This window comes from Hemitrygon akajei, chromosome 2 (assembly GCF_048418815.1).
Source record: "Hemitrygon akajei chromosome 2, sHemAka1.3, whole genome shotgun sequence".
Classification (NCBI taxonomy): Eukaryota; Metazoa; Chordata; class Chondrichthyes; order Myliobatiformes; family Dasyatidae; genus Hemitrygon; species Hemitrygon akajei.
The window spans coordinates 690,838-714,430 of NC_133125.1; the positions used below are offsets into that span (position 1 = coordinate 690,838).

General features: G+C 42.7%; 1 protein-coding gene across 9 annotated transcripts in view; it reads left to right on the forward strand.

Annotated features, from left to right (window-relative positions):
- Positions 1–23,593, forward strand: part of LOC140738529 (transmembrane protease serine 11C-like) — a 173,162-nt gene that overhangs the window by 139,293 nt on the left and 10,276 nt on the right. The gene's annotated exons all lie outside the window — the stretch shown is intronic.

Below are 23,593 nucleotides of genomic sequence, written 5' to 3' on the forward strand. Positions count from 1 at the left end.
AGAAACTTCAGCTATTGCTGCTCTGCTGTCCTTCCTGCTAGTGTCGCTTTCCAGTCAATTTTGGCCAGTTACCCCTCTCATGCCATTGTAATTTTCTTAATTCCACTTAAATACCAACACATTGGATTTTAGTTTCTCCTTCTCAAATTTCAAAGACAGCTGACTCATATTGTGATCACTGATCACAGATAGAGAAGGGATGCACTCAAACCAATGGTTTGAGATGTGTCTATTTTAATACAAGCATCATCATTAACTAAGCGGATAAACTTAGAGTGTGGATCAGTACTTAGAGCAATAATGTTGGGGCCATTACAGAGACTTGGATGGTAAAGGGGCAGGAATGGTTACTTAGAGTGCCAGGTTATAGATGTTTCAGAAAGGACAGGGAGGGAGGCAAAAGAGGTAGGGGTGTGACACAGCTGATCAGAAATAGTGTCACAGCTGCAGAAAAGGAGGAAGTCATGGAGGGATTGTCTACTGAGTCTCTGTGGGTGGAAGTTAGAAACAGGAAGTGGTCAATAACTCTACTGGGTGTTTTTTATAGACCACCCAATAGGAACAGGGACATCAAGGAGTAGATAGGGAGACAGATTCTGGAAAGGTGTAATCATAACAGGGTTGTCATTGTGGGAGATTTTAATTTCCCAAATATTGATTGGCATCTCCTAAGAGCAAGGGGGTTTAGATGGGGTGGAGTTTGTTAGGTGTGTTCAGGAAGGCTTCCTGACACAATAGGTAGATAAACCTACAAGAAGAGAGGCTGTTCTTGATCTGGTATTGGGAAATGAACCTGGTCAGGAGTCAGGTCTCTCAGTGGGACAGCATTTTGGAGATAGTGATCACAGTTCTTTACCATAGCATTGGAGAAGGATAGGAACAGATAAGTTAGGAAAGTGTTTAATTAGAGTAAGGGGAAATATGAACCTATCAGGCAGGAACTTGGAAGTATAAATTGGGAACAGATGTTCTCAGGGAAATGAACGGCAGAAATGTGGCAAATGTTCAGGGGATATTTGCGTGGTGTTCTGCATAGTTACATTCCAATGAGACAGGGAAAGGATGTAAAGGTACAGGAACCAAGGTGTACAAAGGCTGTTGAAAATCTAGTCATGAAGAAAAGCTTATGAAAGGTTCAAAAAACTAGGTGACGATAGAGATCTAGAAGATTCTAAGGCTAGCAGGAAGGAGCTCAAGAATGAAATTAGGAGAGCCTGAAGGGGCCATGAGAAGGCCCTGGCGAGCAGGATTAAGAAAAACCCAAAGGCATTCTACAAGTATATGAAGAGCAAGAGGTTAAGACATGAGAGAATGGGACCACTCAAGTACAACAGTGGAAATGTATCTGTGGAACTGGAAGAGATAGTAGACATACTTAATGAGTACTTCACTTCAGTATTCACTGCGGAAAAGTATCTTGGTGATTGCAGGGATGAATTACAGTGGATTGAAAAGCTTGAGCATATAAACATTAAAAAAGAGGATGTGCTGGAGCTTTTGGAAAGCATCAAGTTGGAAAAGTCTCTGGGACCAGATGGGATATGCCCCAGGCTACTGTGGAAGGCAAGGAAGGAGATTGCTGACCCTCTAGCAATGACCTTTGCATCATCAATGGGGACGGGAGAGGTACCGCAGGATTGGAGGGTTACAGATATTGTTCCCTTATTGAAGAAAAGGAGTAGAGATTGCCCAGGAAATTATAGACCCGTGAGTCTTATTTCAGTGGTTGGCAAGTTGATGGAAAAGATCCTGAGAGATAGGACTTATGAACATTTGGAGAGGCATAATATGATTAGGAATAGTCAGCATGGCTTTGTCAAAGGCAGGTCATGCCTTACAAGCCTGATTGAATTTTTTGAGGATGTGACTAAACACTTTGATGAAGGTAGAGCAATAGGTCTAGTGTATATGGATTTCAGCAAGGCATTTGATAAGGTACCCCAAAGCAAGGCTTATTGAGAAAGTAAGGAAGCATGGGATCCAAGGGGACCTTGCTTTGTGGATTCAGAATTGGCTTGCTCAAAGAAGGCAAAGAGTGGTTGTAGATGGGTCATGGAGTTGAGTGACCAGTGGTGTGCCTCAGGGATCTGTTCTGGGTTCCCTTCTCTTCGTGATTTTTATAAATGACCTGGATGAGGGAGTGGAGGGATGCGTTAGTAAATTTGCCGATGACACAAAGGTTGGGGGTGTTGTGGATAGTGTGGATGGCTGTCAGAGGTTAAAGAGGGCCACTGATAGGATGCAAAACTGGCCTGAGAAATGGCAGGTGGAGTCAACCCAGATAAATGTGAGTTGGATCATTTTTGTAGGTCAAATATGATGGCAGAATATAGTATTAATGGTAAGACTCTTGGCAGTGTGGAAAATCAGAAGGATCTTGGGGTCCAAGTCCATTGGACTGTCAAAGCTGCTGCACAGGTTGACTCTGTGGTTAAGAAGGCATACGGTGCATTGGCGTTCTTCAACTATGGGATTGAGTTCAAGAGCCGGGAGGTAATGTTACAGCTATATAGGACCCTACTTGGAAAACTGTACTCAGTTCTGGTCACCTCACCTCACTACAGGAAGGATGTGGAAACTATAGAAAGGGTGTAGAGGAGATTTACAAAGATGTTGCCTGGATTGAAGAGCATGCCTTATGAGAATAGGTTACGTGAACTTGGTCTCTTCCCCCTGGAGCGACAAAGGATGAGAGGTGACCTGATAGAGGTGTATAAGATGATGAGGCATTGATCATGTGGATAGTCAGAGGCTTTTCCCAGGGCTGAAATGGATATCACAAGAGGGCACAGTTTTAAGATGCTTGGAAGTAGGTACAAAGGAGATATTGGGGTAAGTTGTTTTTTTTAAAAAAAAACGCAGAGTGGGGAATGCGTGGAATGGGCTGCCGGCAATGGAGTAGAACATGATAGGGTCTTTTAAGAGACTCCTGGATAGGTACATGGAGCTTAGAAAAATAGAGGGCTATGGGCAACCTTAGGTAATTTCTAAGTAAGTACATGTTTGGCACAGGATCGTGGGCCGAAGGGCCTGTATTGTGCTGTAGGTTTTCTATGGTTCTCTGTTTCCCGCAGGGTTCCTTAACGTTAAGCTCTCTTATCACCTCCAGATCATTGCACAACACCTAATCTGGCACAGCCAAACCCCTAGTGGGCTCGACAACAAGTGGTTCTAAAAAGCCATCCTTTAGACATCCTATAAATTCTCTCCCTTATTGGAAGGTTGTAGAATCTTTAAAGAGTGTGAAGAGGAAAATTTACCTGGATTAGAGAGCAAATTGATAGATGTTTATAAAATTACAAAAGAAATAGGTAGAGTGGACAGCCAGAGACCTTCCCCCCGCCCCCCCCAGAGTAGCAATGGCTAATATGAAAGGACATCTATGTAGTGTGTGGAGGAAAGTCTAGGGGAGATGTTAGAGATATTTTTACACAGAGAGTGGTGGGTCAATGGAAGGCTCTGCAGGGTGTGGTGGTAGAGGCAGACACATTAGGGGCATTTAAAAGATCTTAGATAGGCACATAGGTGTAAGAAAACTGGAGGGTCAGGCTATATAGGAGGGAAGGTTGAGTAGGTCAGCACAAAACCATGAGCTGAAGTGCCTGCACTGTGCTGTTCTACGTTCTAAATGAGAGTACAAAGTAAAGGTTTATTACCGAATGTGTAACGCAGCAGCTGGGGCATTTAATCCAATACTCTCCTTGGTTAGTTTATCAGATTGTCTGTGACCTTGCACAGACAATAAGGGTCATCAGAGTATCTCCTTCTTGGTAATAAATTAATCACACAATGGAAACATGGCAACACATGCAGACTGTCCCTAGCACATCGCAAACAATGATGCAAACACTCTCAGTATGTTTTGTTGTACACAGAACAAATGAAACTAATCTTTAAATAAGGGATCTTTCATCTTTAACAAATCCGGATTGATGTAATTTTCTCCTATGACGTAATTCTGAAGGAAAAACCCTAACCCAGTGAGCAGATAATGTACCTTGTGATACAGTAACAGTACCAAGTAATCTACGTATCAAAGGAAATGCTCTCTCACAAATGTGATTTGAGATTTTGAGCAGGTAACTGAGTATATTGCTGAGGACACATGGACTTTAGTGAGGCATTTGACAAGGTCCTGCTTAGTTGGTGAATACAAACTGTTAGAGCCCATGGGATTCAGAGTAGGGCAGGGGGGCGAATGAGATCCAGAATGTGTTTTGTAAAAGAGACAGATGGGGCGGTAGAAGGTGGTGTTGTTAATGGTCAAAGTCAAGCTTACTATCGTGAGTACAGCATGCACAGGTGCAATGAAAAACTTACTTGCAGTAGCATTATAGGCACACAATATCAAATCAGAAACATTGACAAGAAATGCATAAATTAAATAATATGCACAATTTTTACAAGAAAACATAATTAAAGCAACAAAAAACTGTCCATTTTAATCCAAGATGGTCCCCATGGTCACAGAGTTATAACTAAAGTGATTAGGATTTTGACAGTTCAAGAATTAAATGGCTGAAGGGGAGTAGCTATTTTTCAGATGATGGAGTGGGATTCTGGTATTTGAACATCCTGCCTTATGGTAGCTATGAGAAGGCATGGCCTGGATGGTGGGGGATGTTTGCTGAAAGATATTGCCTTCTTGAGACAAAGCCTCCTGTTGATTCTACCAAAGGTGGGGAGGGATTTGCATGGAGCTACCACAAGGATAAATGCTGGTACATTTGATGTTTGTGATGTACATTAATTTCTTGGATGTAAGCGTGGAAGGGTGATCAATGTTTGTAATTGACACAAAAATCTGTGGTATAGCAGATAGTGAGGCATATTGTTTTGATGCTACAGCACTAGGTGGAAAGTTGGGAAAAGCTACAACAGATGGAATGCTAATATGACAAATATAAGGTCTTCTGCTGCAGCTCTATGAAAAGTAGCAGCTGATATGGACAAAGTGGTGAAGAAGGCATATGGAAAGTGTGCTGTCACAGGCGGTTTGAGGACTGCAAGACTCAGACAGCAAGCTGTAATTTCTTGAAACATGATAAGATCCCACTTAGAGTGTTCTTCTTTGCCACATCATATTAAGGATGAATAGGAGGGCAGAGATTCACCAGGATGTTACCTGTCTGCAGAATTGAATAGGTGGGTTTGTCTTCTCCTGAGCAGGTAAGGCTGAGGCTTAACCAACAGAGCTACACAGTCATAGAAGGATAACCAGTGTTGGTAATAAAAATCTTCTCCCCAAGGTCATTAGGTCAAAGACTACATCATCTTATAGTGAGTGGGAGGAGGTTTAGCGACAGAATGGGGATTACACAGATAGCAGCTGGAATCTGAAACATGGAACTTAAAGGCATGGTGAGAATTATTGTCATAATATTTACGCAACTACTTGATTCACCATGAAACAGCTAGCATAATTCCGTTGAACACAAGTTATGCGCCCTGACAACATTCTGATAATAGTACTGAAGCCGTGACCTTGGCCAAATTGTTCCAGTGTAGCTATAGCTGCACCCGTCATGTTCACAGCTATCATTGTTGGAGCAGTCATTGTTGGAGTGGGGAATGTTAGAGTGGTCTGGCTTTGGCTCAACAGACTTGAACAAACAGACATAGGCTCTAAGTAAGATTGCAGTAAGATTTTTCTGTTCGTACATACTGTAGCTAGTGGTGCTGAGATTAGGTCCAGAATTAGTGGTCTCCTCTTAGTGTGGGATGAAAGAATTTTGGAAGACATCCAGTCTCCCTGATAACTATATCTGCAAGACATCCACTGAGTTGGAGCTCCTTAAAGACTGTGTAAAGGAAATTGAGTTCCCAGGGAAAAGCCACAGTAAGAAGGTTTCTTCCACTGAGCCTGGCTCAGTGGCTTAGAAGGGTAAGAGAGAAAGGAGATGAGCTGTAATCCATAAGATCATAAGATATAGGAGTGAAATTAGACCATTTGGCCCATTGAGTCCATTCCACCATTTTATCATAGCTGATCCAATTTTCCTCTTAGTTCCAATCTCCTGCTTTCTCCCCTTTCCCCTTCAGGCCCTGACCAATCAAGGATCTATCAACTTCTGCCTTAAGTGTACATAAAGACGGCCTCCACAGCTGCCTGTGGCAAAGAATTCCACAAATTCACCACTCTGGCTAAAGCAATTCATCCTCATCTCCATTTAACAAGAAGACCCCTCTGTTCTGAGACTGTGTCCTCTTGTCTTAGAGTCTCTCACCATAGGAAACATCCACTCTATCGAGGCCTTTTACCGATCAATAGGTTTCCATATGGTAAGCCTTCATTCTTCTGAATTCCAGTGAATACAGGCCCAGAGCCATCAAACGCTCTTCATATGACAAGACATTCAATCTTGTAATCATCCTCATGAACTTCCTTTGAACCCTGTCCAGTTTCAGCACATCCTTTCTAAGAAAAGGGGTCCAAAACTGCTCACAATACTCCAAGTGAGGCTTCAGCAGTGTTTTATAAAGTCTCAACTTTACATCGTTGTTTTTATATTCTAGTCCTCTTGAAAATAAAGCTAACGCCACATTTGCCTTCCCCATCACAGACTCAGCCTGAAAATTAACCTTTAGGGACTCTTACACAAGGACTCCCAAGTCCTTTTGCTCCTCAGATTTTTTGTATTTTCTCTTCATTTAGAAAATAGTCAACCCTTTCATTTCTTCTACCATACACTTCCCGATACTGTATTCTATCTGCCGTATCTTTGCCCATTCTCCTAATCTGTCCATCCTCCTGTAGCCTCTCTACTTCCTCAAATCTACCTGCTCTTCGACCTATCTTCATATCATCTGCAAACTTTGCAACAAAGCTATCAAATCCATCATCCAAATCATTGACATATAATGCAAGAAGAATTGGTCCCAATTCAGGCCCCTTAATAATTGACTCCAACATCTTTCCAACAGTGAGGTCAGACTAACTAGCCTATAGTTTTCTTTCTTCTGCCTCTTGCCTTCTTGAAGAGTGCAGTGATATTTGAAATTTTCTGGTCTTCTGGAACCATTCCAGAATCAAGTGATTCTTGAAAGATGCCTCCACAATCTCTTCAGCCACCTCCTTCAGAATCCTGGGGTGCACAGCATTTAGTCCAGGTAACTTACCTACCTTTCAGCTTTCCAAGAACCTTCTCTAGGGTAATGGTAACTTCATGACCCCTGACACCTGTAAGTTCTACCATACTGCTAGATTCTTCCAGTGAAGAATGATGCAAGATATTTATTCACTTCATCTTCCATTTCATTGTCCCCCATTATCACCTCTCCAGCATCATTTTCCAGTGGTTCAATAGCCACTCCCACCTCTTTTATACTTTACATATCTGAAGGAACTTCTTTAATATTGTTGGCTGGCTTACTTTCATTTTCAGAATCAGCAGCAGTTCAATGCAATACATAATCTAGCAGAGAGAAAAAATAATAATAAATAAAATTTAACAATAATAAGCAAGCAAGTGAATCAATTACATATATTGAATAGATGATTAAAAATGTGCAAAAACAGAAAGATTGTATATTAAAAAAGTGAAGTAGTGTCCAAAGCTTAAAAGTCCATTCAGGAATCGGATGGCAGAGGGGAAGAAGCTGTTCCTGAATCACTGAGTGTGTGCCTTCAGGCTTCTGTATCTCCTACCTGATGGTAACAGTGAGATAAGTGCATGTCCTGTGTGCTGAAGGTCTTTAATAATGGACGCTGCCTTTCTGAGACACTGCTCCCTAAAGATGTCCTGGGTACTTTGTAGGCTAGTGCCCAAGATAGAGCTGACTAGATTTTCAACCTTCTGCAGTTTCTTTCGGTCCTGTGCAGTAGCCCCTCCATACCAGACAGTGATGCAGCCTGTCAGAATGCTCTCCACAGTACAACTATAGACATTGAGTGTATTTGTTGACATGCAAAATCACTTCAAACTCCTAAAATATAGCCACTCTCTTGCCTTCTTTATAACTACATCAATATGTTGGGACCAGGTTAGATCCTCAGAGATCTTAACACCCAGGAACTTGAAGCTGCTCACTCTCTCCACTTCTGATCTCTCTATGAGGATTGGTATGTGTTCCTTCATCTTACTCTTCATGAAGTCTACAATCAGCTCTTTTGTCTTACTAACGTTGGGTGCCAGGTTGTTGCTGTGGCACCATTCCACTAGTTGGCATATCTCACTCCTGTACACCCTCTCGTCACCATCTGAGATTCTACCAACAACGGTTGTATTGCCAGCAAATTTGTAGATGGTGTTTGAGTTATGCCTAACCACACAGTCATGTGTATATAGAGAGTAGAGCAGTGGGCTAAGCACATGCCCCTGAGGTGCGTTAGTGTTGATAGTCAGTGAAGAGGATATGTTATCATCAATCTGCACAGACTGTAGTCTTCTGGTTAGGAAGTCAAGGATCCAATAACAGAAGGAGGTACAGAGGCCCAAGTTCTGTAACTTCTTAATCAGGATTGTGGGAATGTTGGTATTAAATGCTTTCCATCTTTACCTTCTTAATGACTTTTTTAGTTGCCTTCTGTAGGTATTTATAAGTTTCCCAATCCTCTGACTTCCACTAATTTTTATTCTATTATATACCCTTTTTTAGCTTTTATGTTGGCTTTGACTTTCCTTGTTAGCCATGGTTATGTCATCTTACCTTTATAATACTTCTTCCTCTTTGGGATGTATAATCCTGTGCTTCCAAATTGCTTTCAGAAATTCCAGCCATTGCTGCACTGCCATCATCCAGCTTAGTATCATCAGCAAACTTGCTGATGTTATTCTCAATGCCTTCATCTAAATCATTGACGTAAATCATAAACAGCTGTGGTCCCAAAACCGAGCCCTGTGGCACCCCACTAGTCACCACCTGCCATTCCGAGAAACACCCATTCACCGCTACCCTTTGCTTTCTATCTGCCAACCAGTTTTCTATCCATGTCAATGTCTTCCCCCCCAATGCCATGAGCTTTGATTTTACCCACCAATCTCCTATGTGGGACCTTATCAAATGCCTTCTGAAAATCAAGGTACACTACATCCACTGGATCTCCCTTGTCTAACTTCATGGTTACATCCTCGAAAAACTCCAATAGATTAGTCAAGCATGATTTACACTTGGTAAATCCATGCTGGCTCGGCCCAATCCTATCACTGCTATCTAGATATGCCACTATTTCATCTTTAATAATGGACTCTAACATCTTCCCCACTACTGATGTTAGGCTGACAGGTCAATAGTTCTGTTTTCTCCCTCCCTCCTTTCTTAAAAAGTGGGATAACATTAGCCATTCTCCAATCTTCAGGATCTGATCCTGAATCTAAGGAACATTGGAAAATGATTACCAATGAATCCGCAATTTCCAGGGCCACCTCCTTTAGTACCCTAGGATGCAGACCATCTGGACCTGGGGATTTGTCAGCCTTCAGTGCCATCAGTCTACTCATCACCGTTTCCTTCCGAATGTCAATCTGTTTCATTTCCTCTGTTACCCTATGTCCTTGGCCCATCCATACATCTGGGAGATTGCTTGTGTCTTCCTTAGTGAAGTAGTGATAGGGTCAGAGTCCCCTACCAGGCAACAGCAGTCCACCTGCTTACCCAACAGAGGCAAGGGATCAGAAGGGAGCTCAGTCCAGCGTGACTACAAGAACAGACTTACAGAACTAGATGATTAACAGTGGGTACTCCAAGCCAGGGTCAAAACAGGATAGACAGGCAAACCAGATGGAACAACCCCCCCCCCCCCCAACTAGACTCTCTCTCTCTCTCCCTCTTGTTTTACGGCAGTTGGCACCCAGCTTAATGGTGCATTACCGCCACCTTCTGTTCCGGAGTATGCGATGGACTCACATTCTAAATCCCTTCAACCAATCGCACAGATACACATACCCTAGCCTACACTTTATCCTCCCCAACCTAGTACCCTATTTCTGTTTATCCATCATATCCTTTAAAAAAAAAACCCTGTACCCCTTAAGCTAAAAATACCCTGACCTGTGTTCTCTCACTCATGCCCAGCAACCCTTTTAATGTGAATTCCAGCACCCCCAATTCCCTTAGATTAATTCTCATCATCTCTCTCTGTATCCCATACTTCCTGCAACTCAGAACTACATGTTCTACTGACTCGTCTTCCTGACATTCCACACACAATCCTGTCTGGTGTTTCCCTATCAATTTCAATGTTTGGTTTAGTGCACAGTGCCCCAGCCTTAACCTACTCCACACAATTTTCTCTCTTCTGTATCTACTTCCTACCCTAGTACCTGCAACACCTTTTTGTATTTGATATAAATGCCTCCCTTTCCCCTCCCTGTCCCATCTTTCTTGCCACATTTGTTTGATTTTTTCCCAGATTACACACTTAACCTCTGCTTTACTGATACTAATGTGCATTTCTATATTTTCTTTCTTTAATGCCCTCTTTGCCAACTCATCCACCCTTTCATTCCCCTTCACCCCTACATGAGCTGGAACCCATAGAAATTTAACCTGACCTCCCTGATTTGCAACTCTTGTGACTGACTGAAGGACTTTATGAAGTACATCTTGCCGGCTGTTTGAGTGAGAAGACCTTAAACTTGCTAGTACTGAAGATGAATCTGAGCATATCAACTCTTTGACTAGTTTAGTTTTCTCCACCCAATGCAACGCAACCAACACTGCCATCATCTCCACTGTATACACCGCTAACTTATCAGATGTTCTTCTGCTGATTGCAATTGCTTTTGCTGGTATAGCCACCCCAAACCCTGTCACTCCTGTCTCAGGTTCCTTAGCACCATCTGTATAGACCTGAGTATAATCACTATACTTTTCCATCACATGACAGTTAAATGCACTTACCAAATCAGTTTTATACTTTCCTTTCCTTTTTACCTCTAACAAATGCCAGTCTATGTCAGGCCATACCAGCTTCCATGGAGCTACAACCAGATAAACTACTGAAGGACTTATCATTAGATCAAACACTCCACATTATCTAGCAATATCATTCCCTACCCGACTAAAGTTTTCCCTCTGAAACCTCCCATTTTCCCAGGACTCCTGCAATACTCCTTTAGCAGGGTGAGAATCATTGTGTCCCTGCAAATTAACCCAGTAGTTTGCCATCAATTGCATTCTTCTTAATTCCAAAGGCATTATTCCCATTTCTACCTGCAGGGCTGATACTGGTGATGTTTTAAAAGCCCCACTGCACACTCTCAAAACCTGAGCCTGAATCACATCCAGTTTCCTTATAAGAGACCTAGCTACTGATCCATATGCTACACTTCCATAATCCAACACAGATCTTACTAAAGCCACGTACATTCTCTTTAATGCTGAACAACTTGCTCCCCATTCCCTACCAGTCAAACATCTCATCACGTTTATTACTTTTTTACATTTCTCCTCAATTTTCCTGATATGGTCTGCCCATGTTAATCGTGAATCAAATATACCTCCCAGAAATTTAAATGATCCAACCCTTTCTAATTCAATCCCATACATCCTTCTTCCCTACTTCAATTCTTTTCCTAGTGAAAAATACAGTTTCAGTTTTTTCCACTGAAAATCTACATCCCCAATCATAACCCCACTCTACCACTTCATCAATTGCTCCTTGTAGTTTCCTGATTATATGCTCCGTGTTCCTGCCTCTTTTCCACAAGGCCCCATCATCCGCAAACAGTGACCTACCTATATCCACTGGTACCTTTGTGAAGACATCATTGATCATAATGATGAAAAGTAACGGGCTAATCACACTACCCTGAGGTGTGCCATTTCCCACTATGTACTGTTTTGATAATTCTGATCCAATCCGAACTTGAATTGTTCTACCAAACAAAAAATCTTTAATCCAATTAAAAACTCTCCCCCCAACCCCCATCTTGTACAGTTTAATTAATAATCCTTCCTTCCACATCATATCATAGGCTTTTTTCAATGTCAAAAAACACTGCAGCTACTGATGCTTTATTTGCCTGGGCCTTTCTTATTTCAGTCTCTAACCTTATCACTGAGTCCATGGATTTCCTTCCCTTCCTAAAACCACTCTGATAACTTGCCAGCATTCCTCTTCTCAAGATCATATGATAACCTTTCAGTTATCATCCTTTCCATTACCTTACATATATTTGATGTTAGTGCTAATGGCCTGTAGCTAGTGGGTTTTGACGGATCCTTGCCAGGTTTCCTTATTGGAATTACTACTGCTTCTTTCCATGTACTTGGTAATCTTCCCTCCTCCCACACTCTGTTGTAAAAATGCAGTAACTTCAAGAGTGCTCCTTCTCCTAGATTTTTTAGCATAACATAGCACATTAGATCTTTCCCTGGGGAGGTTGGTCTCGATCGCTTTATTGCTCTCACCATTTCTGCCAAAGTAAATGGATCATTAATTATATCATCTGTTTCTTTCCTCCTGTTTAACACACCTGGGTATTGACTCATTGTTCTTTCCCTTCTCCTTCTCCCTTCTTCAGACAAATTTTCTGAAATATATATCTTTACAAATGACTTGGCCATGATCTCAGCCTTATCCTTGCTGGAGACTGCTGTTTCCTCCTCAGACATCATTACTGGATACTCTCAATCCCTTCTATCTCCCCCCATCTTTTTAATCATTCCCCACGCCTCTCCCACAGGCGTTGTTCTTCCTATTTTGTTGCAAAAACTCCTCCAACTTGCCCTTTTAGCTTGATGTATAGTTCTTCTCACCACTGCCTGTGCCTTCTTATATTGAATCAAATGCTGCATATTATGGGTTCTTTTAACTAGCCTGAATGCTCTATTTCTTTTTTTTTTTTTTTTTATATACAGCCTGACAACATTCCTCTGTCCACCATGGCACTAGTTTTCTATTCATCCTATTTTTACTCCTGGGTATAGATCCTTCTGCTGCCATAATAATTGCTGAAGTCACCTGACTGTTTAATTCATCTATATCTCCAGAAATGTCAATCTTTGTCAATGCTTCTTCACTTAACTTCTGGAACTTACCCCAATCTGCTTTTCCAAACACCCACTTTGGGACTCCCCCACCTGGTCTTATTTCAACTCTTTCACCCACTGAACATAAAACTGGGTAGTGATCACTGCCTACTGTTGAAGCAGTCCAAACTCCCCAGTTACTGATGCTAGCCAAGACATTAGACACTAACGTAATATCGAATACCGACTCAGTTCCTGTTGTTATGTTTATCCTTGTTCCTCTACCATCATTCATACATACCAAATCCCTTTCTTCCATCAAATCTTCAATTACCGTTCCATTTGAATCTGTAATCGGATCCCCCCATATTGTGCTGTGAGCATTGAAATCTGCACACCACACTATGTCTATTTTGTCCTTGTATCCTTAGTAGGCTGTCCAAATCCAACCTTTTACATGGATTGTAGTAGTTAATTATAACCACTCCCTCCCCTCTCTCCCATATTTCCACCACTATGTATTCCTGATCGTCTCCGATTTCCAGTACTCTATACGGTATACCTTGCTTGATTAACATAGCACAACCTCCTCCTCCCCCTAGATTTCTATCTTTCCTTATCATTGTATACCCATGTACCACAAAGTCTAAAGCTGGTTTCAACCAAGTTTCCTGAATACACACTACATCTGGTTTTACAACCATTTCCTTAATAAAGTCCTTAAATTCCTGGCCATTGGCCAGTAAACTCCTTGCATTCCATTGCAAAAGAATCACCATAATGAGTACTAACCAACCTATGACACTTCCTGGCTTGACTGATTAGTGAGGTTCTCCCTCACTTCTTCCCATGTCAGTCCTACTAACCCTAAATGGTTTACTGCTGCTTTGACCACCAGCTGAATTTTGTCACTTTTTGACTTTACCTCTGCTGTACTATTAATGACTCCTGCAATGAATGTTACTAGAGCTTTTTTTTCCACATGAATCCTGTCATTTACTCTTCGCTGCATCTCTTGCATCCCTATTGCTCTCTGGTCATTAGGAGCATTATTTTGTTCTCTTGACATTCTTACAGCTTCTGCATAAGTGATCTTTCTTTTCACTCTTATTTCTTGAATTTTATTCTCCTGTCTCATAACCTCACACCCACTATACACCACATTATGAGCTCCTCCACAATTGCAGCATTTTGGTTGCACTCCTGTTCCGCACTTTCCATATTCATGATCACCCCCACATCTAGCACATCTCCTCCGCCTATTACAGTTTTTAGCTATGTGTCCAAACCTTTGACAATTATAGCACCTCAGTGGCTTTGGCACATATACCCTTACTGGGTAACTCATGAAACCCAGGAACACTTTCCTTGGAACTCTTTCTTCTTCAAATTCAATCAATACTGTTCCACTTTCCTTTTTCATTCCCTCCTTTGTTGTTTTCAGTCTTAGAACATTAATTACTTTCCCCCCTTTGATATTCCTCTTCAACTCCTCCATGTTTATACTCATTGGTACACCCATGATCACCCCTTTACAACCACCATTTCATGCTCCCACCCTCCCTGTATATTCCAACTTGCATTTCCCTATCTCTTTTAGCTTGAGTGCTTTCTCAAGTTGTTCCTCATTCACACATCTTACCAATAGATTGCCATCATTAAGGACTTTTGCAAATACTATTTCCCCTATCTTATTTGCCAGAGTTGTTGTTAGCACAAACAGGTTAATTTTCTTCATGTGTCCTTGCACCTTCTCATTAAACCTAATTATGACAACACCTCCTCTCTGAACTTGTTCATCTTCCTCACTTTCAGAACTCTCTCCATTGTCATTTCTTATTCTTTTATTCCCTTTGTCTCAGTTTTCATTCATCCATCCCCTCACTACCTCCTTATTCCCTTTATTTCTCCCTTCACAATAACCCATTTCTCCCCAGCTGCCTACCACTGATCCCAAATCGCTATCCCGCTCCTTCTCCACGCTCTTTCCCTCAGCCCCTCCTCTCACCTTGTCTGCCATTACCAGACCCAGGCAACCCCCTCCCAGCAATTCCCACTCCTTCCCCACTCTCTTTCCCTCAACAAGTTCCAAACCACTTTCACACATGCACCAATTCCCTGGCCAAAATCCACCAAACAGCTTCAACCCCAACTAGACTCAGTCCCAGAGCCCCTTATATACACCTGCCAGCTGATAGGTCTCAGGTGCACCTCCTTAAGCCAAGATTATCCTATTTGGGCTTAAGGGTGAAAGGGGGGACGGCTACAAGACCCGGAATGCGGGCTCTGACCGGACCATAACACTCTCATGCCTCTGTGATTCTTTTTACTCCATTGTAATGCTGATATATCTGACTTTAGCTTCTCCTTCTCAAATTTCAGGGTGAATTTGGTCATATTATAATTACTTAGCCCTAAGGGTTCTTTTACCTTAAGCTCTACTAATTAATTCTGGTTCATTGCACAACACACAACCCAGCATAGCCGATCTCCCAATGGGCTCAACCATGAGCTGCTCTAAAAAGCCATGTCATAGGCATTCTGGAAATTCCCCTTCTCGGAATCCCACACCAACCTGATTTTCCTAATCTACCTGCATATTGAAATCTCCCATGACTATTGTAACATTGCCCTTTTTGCATGTATTTTCTATCCACCAATTGTAACTGTCTTATCAAAACAATGTGTATCCTTGGACATTAAGCTCCCAGCTATAATCATTTCTTATCATGATTCAGTAATGTCTATAACATCATATTTGCCAACCTGTAACTGTGCTACAAGTTTATCGACCTTATTCCGTATATTGCGTGCATTCAGATATAACATCTTTAGTCCTGTATTCACCCTTTTTGATTTTGTCCACCTTTACATTGCAATTCATCCTATTGGCTGCAATTTTGCCCTATTGTCAGCCTCTCCTTGCTAGGAGTCCCACTGCACATTGCCTCCGTTTGCAACCCAACAACTTCTTCTTCAGCACTATCACTCTGGTTCCTGTACCCCGGCCAAATTAGCTTAAACCCACCTGAACAACTCTAGTCAAACTGCTTGCAAGTATATTGGATTCCCTCAGATTCAGATGTAACCCATCCCTTTTGTATAGACCATAAGACAAAGGAGCAGAAGTCGGCCATTTGGCCTGTCGAGTCTGCTCCGCCATTTCATCATGAGCTGATCTAATCTCCCCTTTAGTCCCATTCCCCCGCCTTCTCACCATAACCTTTGATGCCCTGACTACTCAGATACCTATCAATCTCTGCCTTAAATACACCCAATGACTTGGCCTCCACTGCTGCCCGTGGCAACAAATTCCATAGATTCACCACCCTCTGGCTAAAAATTCTTTTTCGCATCTCTCTTCTGAATGGGCGCCCTGCAATCCTCAAGTCATGTCCTCTCGTACTAGTCTCCCCCACCATGAGAAACAACTTTGCCACATTCACTCTGTCCATGCCTTTCAACATTCGAAATGTTTCTATGAGGTCCCCCTTCATTTTTCTAAACTCCAAGGAGTACAGTCCAAGAGCAGTCAAACGTTCCTCATATATTAACCCTCTCATTCCTGGAATCATTCTAGTGAATCTTCTTTGAACCCTCTCCAATGTCAGCACACCCTTTCTTAAATAAGGAGCCCAAAACTGCACACAGTATTCCAAGTGAGGTCTTACCAGTGCCTTATAGAGCCTCAACATTACATCCCTGCTCCTATACTCTACTCCTCTAGAAATGAATGCCAACATTGCATTCGCCTTCTTCACCACCAACTCAACCTGGAGGTTAACCTTAAGGGTATCCTGCACGAGGACTCCCAAGTCCCGTTGCATCTCAGAACTTTGAATTCTCTCCCCATTTAAATAATAGTCTGCCCATTTATTTCTTCTACCAAAGTGCATGACCATACACTTTCCAACATTGTAATTCATTTGCCACTTCTTTGCCCATTCCCCCAATCTATCCAAGTCTCTCTGCAGACTCTCTGTTTCCTCAGTACTACCGGCCCCTCTAACTATCTTTGTATCATCAGTAAACTTAGCCACAAAGCCATCTATTCCATAATCCAAATTGTTGATGTACAACGTAAAAAGAAGCAGCCCTAACACGGACCCCTATGGAACACCACCAGTAACCGGTGTTACGTACCCCATAACTGGGTGTCTGACCAACAGAGAAAGAAGAATCCATTGGAGTCTGGTGGTACTATATTCAATAGTGTTTATTAGTAAAATAAGCAAATCAATACCAATAATGCAAATATATAAATAACACACATTAGCAATAATAAACCTAGAAGTGTAGGAATAATAATAAGCAATAATAAACAAGCTCTATCGATGTCTAGGGGCAAATGAATTGTCATAGAAAAGTATAAAGTTCAGTTCAGTTCATGCGTGCTGAGGTAGATATTGGTTGTTGTGTTGTAATCGTTGGAGAGAAAGAGAGAGAGAGCGAGAAGTAACAGCTACAGCAGTCAAACCTTCCTTTGCATTCTTGATCCGTCATGTCGTTGTGGCCATTCAGTTATGACCCCTCTGTCCTTCAGCTAGACCGTTCTTCTGTGGTGGATTCATCACTCTGGCATGAGTGGACACACACACAAGTCCCCCATCGGCCCTGCTATAACACTGTGAGTTTTACTGACTGATCTCCTTGTTTGGTCTCCAAAGCCCCACACCTTCCCGTGGGTTCCAACACTCAATCAGTGTCCACTAGTGTGTCTCCTGGTGTGTCTGGAGGGTGTCTCTCCAGACCTGACTTTTATCCCTACTCACGGGGTCTCAGCTATCAATCAATTTTGAATGACTATGTCCATCACACCAGCCCACTCCGACTGTCCACTGAGGAATGTTAATGAACAGAATGGTACAAGATAAATAACCCTCTCAGAAGTCATAATATGGTAAATCAACAAGTCTCTCTCCCCTCTCTTATCTGTAGCAGATGTTCTTGCATGTTTTCTTTTTCAGCTCTCTCTCTCTCATGAGCAGCATAGCAACAGTACGGGTTTGTGATTCTCCCGGGGGGGGGGGGGGAATATGGGCAACTCTGCACCCCATTGTCCATCAGAACTGTTCATCCTTCATAACACCGGCAGCCAACCAGAATGGGATCCCTTTATTCTCACTCTCTGTTTCCTGCCAATCAACCAGTGCTCTATCCACGTATGTAACTTTCCTGTAATTCCATGGGCTCTTATCTTGTTTAGCAGCCTCATGTGCGGCACCTTGTCAAAGGCCTTCTGAAAATCCAAATACACAACATCCACTGCATCTCCCTTGTCTAGCCTACTTGTAATTTCCTCAAAAAATTGCAATAGGTTTGTCAGGCAGGATTTTCCTTTAAGGAAACCATGCTGAGTTCGGCCTATCTTGTCATATGCCTCCAGGTACTCTGTAACCTCATCCTTGACAGTCGACTCCAACAACTTCCCAACCACTGATGTCAAGCTAACAGGTCTATAATTTCCTTTTTGCTTCCTTGCCCCCTTCTTAAATAGCAGAGTGACATTTGCAATCTTCCAGTCCTCCGGAAACAGGCCAGAATCTATTGACTTTTGAAAGATCATTGCTAATCCTTCCGCAATCTCCACAGCTACTTCCTTCAGAACATGAGAGTGCATTCCATCTGGTCCAGGAGATTTATCTACTCTTAGACTATTCAGCTTCTTGAGTACTTTCTCTGTCATAATTGTGACTGTGCATATTTCTCTTCCCTGACACCCTTGAATGTTCGGTATATTGCTGATGCCTTCCTCAGTGAAAACTGATGCAAAATACTTGTTCAGTTCCTCCGCCATCTCCTTATCTCCCATTACAATTTCTCCAGCATCATTTTCTATCGGTCCCGTATCTACTCTCACCTGTCTTATACTCCTTATATACTTGAAAAAGCTTTTAGTATCCTCTTTGATATTATTTGCTAGCTTCCTTTCATAGTTCATCTTTTCCCTCTTAATGACCTTCTTAGTTTCCTTTTGAAAGCTTTTAAAAACTTCCCATTCCTCTGTCTTCCCACCAATTTTTGCTTCCTTGTATGCCCTCTGCTTTGCTTTTACTTTGGCTTTGACTTCTCTTGTCAGCCACGGTTGCATCCTTTTTCCATTCAAAAATTTCTTCTTCTTTGGAATATATCTGTCTTGCACCTTCCTCACTTCTCGTATAAACTCCAGCCACTGCTGTTCTGCCATCCTTCCTGCTAATGTCCCTTCCCAGTCAACTTTGGCCAGTTCCTCTCTCATGCCACTGTAATTTCCTTTACTCCACTGAAATACCGACACATCAGATTTCGGCTTCTCTTTCTCAAATTTCACAGTGAACTTAATCATGTTGTGATCATTGCCTCCTAAGGGTTCCTTCACTTCCATCTCTCTAATCACCTCTGGTTCATTACACAATACCCAATCCAGTACAGCCAATCCCCTAGTGGGCTCAACAACAAGCTGTTCTAAAAAGCCATCTTGTAGACATTCTACAAATTCTCTGTCTTGAGATCCAGTGCCGACCTGATTTTCCCAATCCACTCGCATGTTAAAATCCCCCAAAATTATCATAACACTGCCCTTCTGGCAAGCCTTTTCTATTTCCTGTTGTAATTTGTAGTCCACATCACTGCAGCTGTTTGGAGGCCTGTAGATAACTGCCATCAGGGTCCTTTTACCCCTGAGATTTCTTAGCTCAACCCATAAAAATTCTGTACCTTTCAATCCTATGTCAACTCTTTCTAATGATTTAATATCATTTCTTACCATTAAAGCCATGCCACCCCCTCTACCTACCTGCCTATCCTTCCGATACACCGTGTATCCTTGTATGTTCAGCTCCCAGAGACTTGCATCCTTTAGCCACGTCTCAGTAATGGCCACAATATCATATTTGCCAATCTGTAACTGTACAACAAGATCATCCACCTTATTCCTTATGCTGCGTGCATTTAAGTATAACACTTTAAGTCCAGTTTTTGGTACTTTTTGCATTGATTACACTGCAACTTTATTGCACTGCAACTCATCCCAATGGCTGCAAACTTGCTCCATCACCTGCCTGTCCTTCCTGACATCCTTACTGCTCACTCCCTTAGATCTATTTCTGTTTTTCCTCTCCTCTGCTCCATCATTCCAGTTCCCATCCCCCTGCCAAATTAGTTTAAACCCTCCCTAACAGCTCTATTAAACCTTCCTGCCAGGATATTGGTCCCACTAGGATTCAAGTCTAACCTGTCCTTTTTGTACAGGTCACACCTGCCCCAAAAGAGGTCCTAATGATCCAGAAACTTGAATTCCTGCCCCCTGCTCCAATCCCTCAGCCATGCATTTATCCTCCACTTCATTCCATTCCTACTCTCACTGTTGCATGGCACAGGCAGTAATCCCGAGATTACTGCCTTTGCAGTCCTTCTTCTCAACTGCCTTCCTAACTCTCTATATTCTCCTTTCAGGACCTCTTCCCTTTTCCTACCTATGTCATTGGTACCTATATATACCACAACCTCTGGCTCCTCACCCTCCCACTTCAGGATATCTTGGACACGATCAGAAACATCCTGGACCCTGGCACCAGGGAGGCAAACTACCATCCTGGTCTCCTGACTGTGTCCACAGAATCGCCTATCTGACCCCCTAACTATCGAGTCCCCTATTACTACTGCCTTCCTCTTCCTTTCCCTACCCTTCTGAGCCACAGGGTCAGACTCTGTGCCAGAGGCATGGCCACTGTCGCTTCCCCCAGGTAGGCTGTCCCCCCCAACAGTACTCAAACAGGAGTACTTATTGTCAAGGGGTACAGCCACTGGGGTGCTCTCTAGTACCTGACTCTTCCCCTTTCCCCTCCTAACCGTGACCCACCTATCTGCCTCCTGTGGCCCTGGTGTGACCACCTGCCTGTAACTCCTCTCTATCAACCCCTCGCTCTCCCTGACCAGACGAAGGTCATCGAACTGCAGCTCCAGTTCCCTGACACGGTCCCTTAGGAGCTGCAGCTCAGTGCACTTGGCGCAGATGTGGATGTCCGGGAGGCTAGGAGACTCCAGGATCTCCCACATCCGACACCAAGAACAACAAGCTGCCCTCACACTCATACTTCCCCTTTCCTCAAATAACAGGAAAAACTGAAACCTGAACCTACCTTGCCTCACCTGCTTCTGCCTGAGCCCGTTGAGCCCAAGCCCTTAAGCCTACACTCTGCTCCTGGCTCACTCCACTGCCCGCAACGACGCTGCCTGCTATTTAAGGCCATGGCCTTTTTAAATCTTCTCCGCTTCACTGACCGACGTCACACGCTTGCGCAGTCCCACCTCTCTTAACTCCGATGAGAATAAGAAAAAATCAAAATGACTCCCGCTGCACTCTTGTTCTGATCCTCTGACTTCCTTCTCCAAAAGAAGGTCATACCTTCCCTCGAAGAGATCCCAATGATCCATAAATCTGAACCCGTCCCCTGCACCAGTTCCTCAGCCATGATTTCACCTGCCAAACCATCTTATTCTTACCCTTACTGGCACGTGGCACAGGCAGCAATCCAGAGATTACTACCCTGGAGGTCCAGCTTTTTAGCATCCATGACATCTGCAAGCAGCACTGCCTAAATGAGGTGGTATCCATTATTAATAACCCCCTTACCCAGGAGATGCCTTCTTTTCATTGCTACCATCAGGGAAGAGGTACAGGTTTCTGAAGGGACACACTCAATAATTCAGGAATCGTTTCTTCCCCTCTGCCATCAGATTTCTGAATGGTCATTGAACCCATGAACACTACCTCATTACTTCTTATTTTCCTCTTTTTGCACTACTTATTTTATTTAACTTTAAAATATATATATATACACACACACACTCACTGTCATTTACAGTTTTTATTATATATTACAATATACTGCTGCCACATAAGAACAAATTTCACGACATGCGCATATTCAGATATTCAGATATCTTTTTTCAGTCTGCCTCATTTCCTTATAACCATATAACAATTACAGCATGGAAAAGTGTTCTTTTTAAGTGTTCTTTTGCATTTCTTAAATCCCTCAATTACCTCATTTGTTCCTGCCTGCCAATACCTGCCATGCACCTCCTTCTTTAACTTAACCAGGGTCTGAATAACTCTCAAAAACCAATGTTCGATAAACTGGTTATCCTCCCCTAGTTGTGGTAACTTCACACACTTCATGTCCCCTGACACCTGGAACTTCCATGCTACTGCAATGTGTCATGAGGAGAGGCTGTTGATAAGGCAAAACTGCAGTCAACTGGATGAGTTGCAACATAAAGGGTGGTCAAAATTGAAAAGGGTGAATACAGGACTGAAGGTGTTATATTTGAATGTGGCCAGTATACAGAATAAGGTAGATGAATTTGAAGCACAGATTGACATGTATGATATTATAACATGTAGAAGACAGGCAAGAGTGGAGATCGGACCACTGGTAAATGATGCTGGAGAGGCAGTAATGGGGGACAAGGAATTGGCAGACGAAGTGAATAAATATTTTGCGTAAGTCTGCACTGTGGAACACACTAGCAGTATAGTGGAAGTTCCAAGTATCAGGGCTCAAGAAGTGTGTGAAGTTACCATTACTAGGGAGAAGATTCTTGGAGAACTTAAAGATCTGAATGCAGATAAGTCCCCTGGACCAGTTGGTATACAGCCCAGGGTTCTAAAAGAGGTGGCTGAAGAGATTGTGGAGATATTAGTAATGATCTTTCAAGAATCACTTGATTCTGGAATGGCAGATTAGGAGAAAGCATGAGGAAGTACTAGATGGAATACAGTGTTGGGAAGTGTATGGTCATGCAATTTGGCAGGAGAAATAAAAGGGTTGACTGTTTTCACCTACCTACAGGAAAGATGTAAATAAGATTGATAGAGTGCAGGGAAAATTTGCAAGATGTTGCCAGGACTGAAGGACATGAGTCATAAGGAAATGTTGAATAGATAAGAGCTAGAAAGTAAAATATTGAGGGGAGATTTGATGGAGGGAGACCAAGTTAAGAGGGGTATAGATAGGGTCAATGCAAGCAGGCTTTTTCACTGAGGTTGGGTGAGATAACAAGAGGTCATGGTTGAAGAGTGAAAGGTGAAATGTTTCAGAGGAACATGAGCGGCAAGTTCTTCAATCAGAGGGTCGTGAGAGTGCGGAACATGCTGCCAGTGCAAGTGGTGAAGGTGGGGTCAATTTCCACACTTAAGAGAAATTTGGATAGGTACATTCATGAGTGGTGTGTGGAGATCTATGGTCCAGGTGCAGGTCAATGGAACTAGGCAGATGAATAACTTGGCACTGACTAGGTGGGCCAAAGGGCCTGTTTCTGTCCTAGTGGTCTGTGACTATCAGTGATGTGGCTACCCAGCGATGTGAAAATTGCCTAGGTATGCCATACCCCCAGGCGGAATGACCATTAGTACACTCTCCATCATCAACCAATGATTGATGGTGTGACCAAGCACCACTCACTCAGCAACTACCTGCTTACGGACCAGAGACACTCAGACCCTGACCTCATTACTGCTTTGGTCCAAACATGGATGGCAGAGCTGAACTACAAAGTTGAAAAGAGTGCTCCTTTTAACTTGGGCCCTCAAGTTCTGGCAATGTCCTTGGGAATCTTTCCTGCACCCCCTTCAACTTAATAACATCTTTCCTATTGTTAAGCAACCAGAACTGCACAAAATATTCCAAGTATG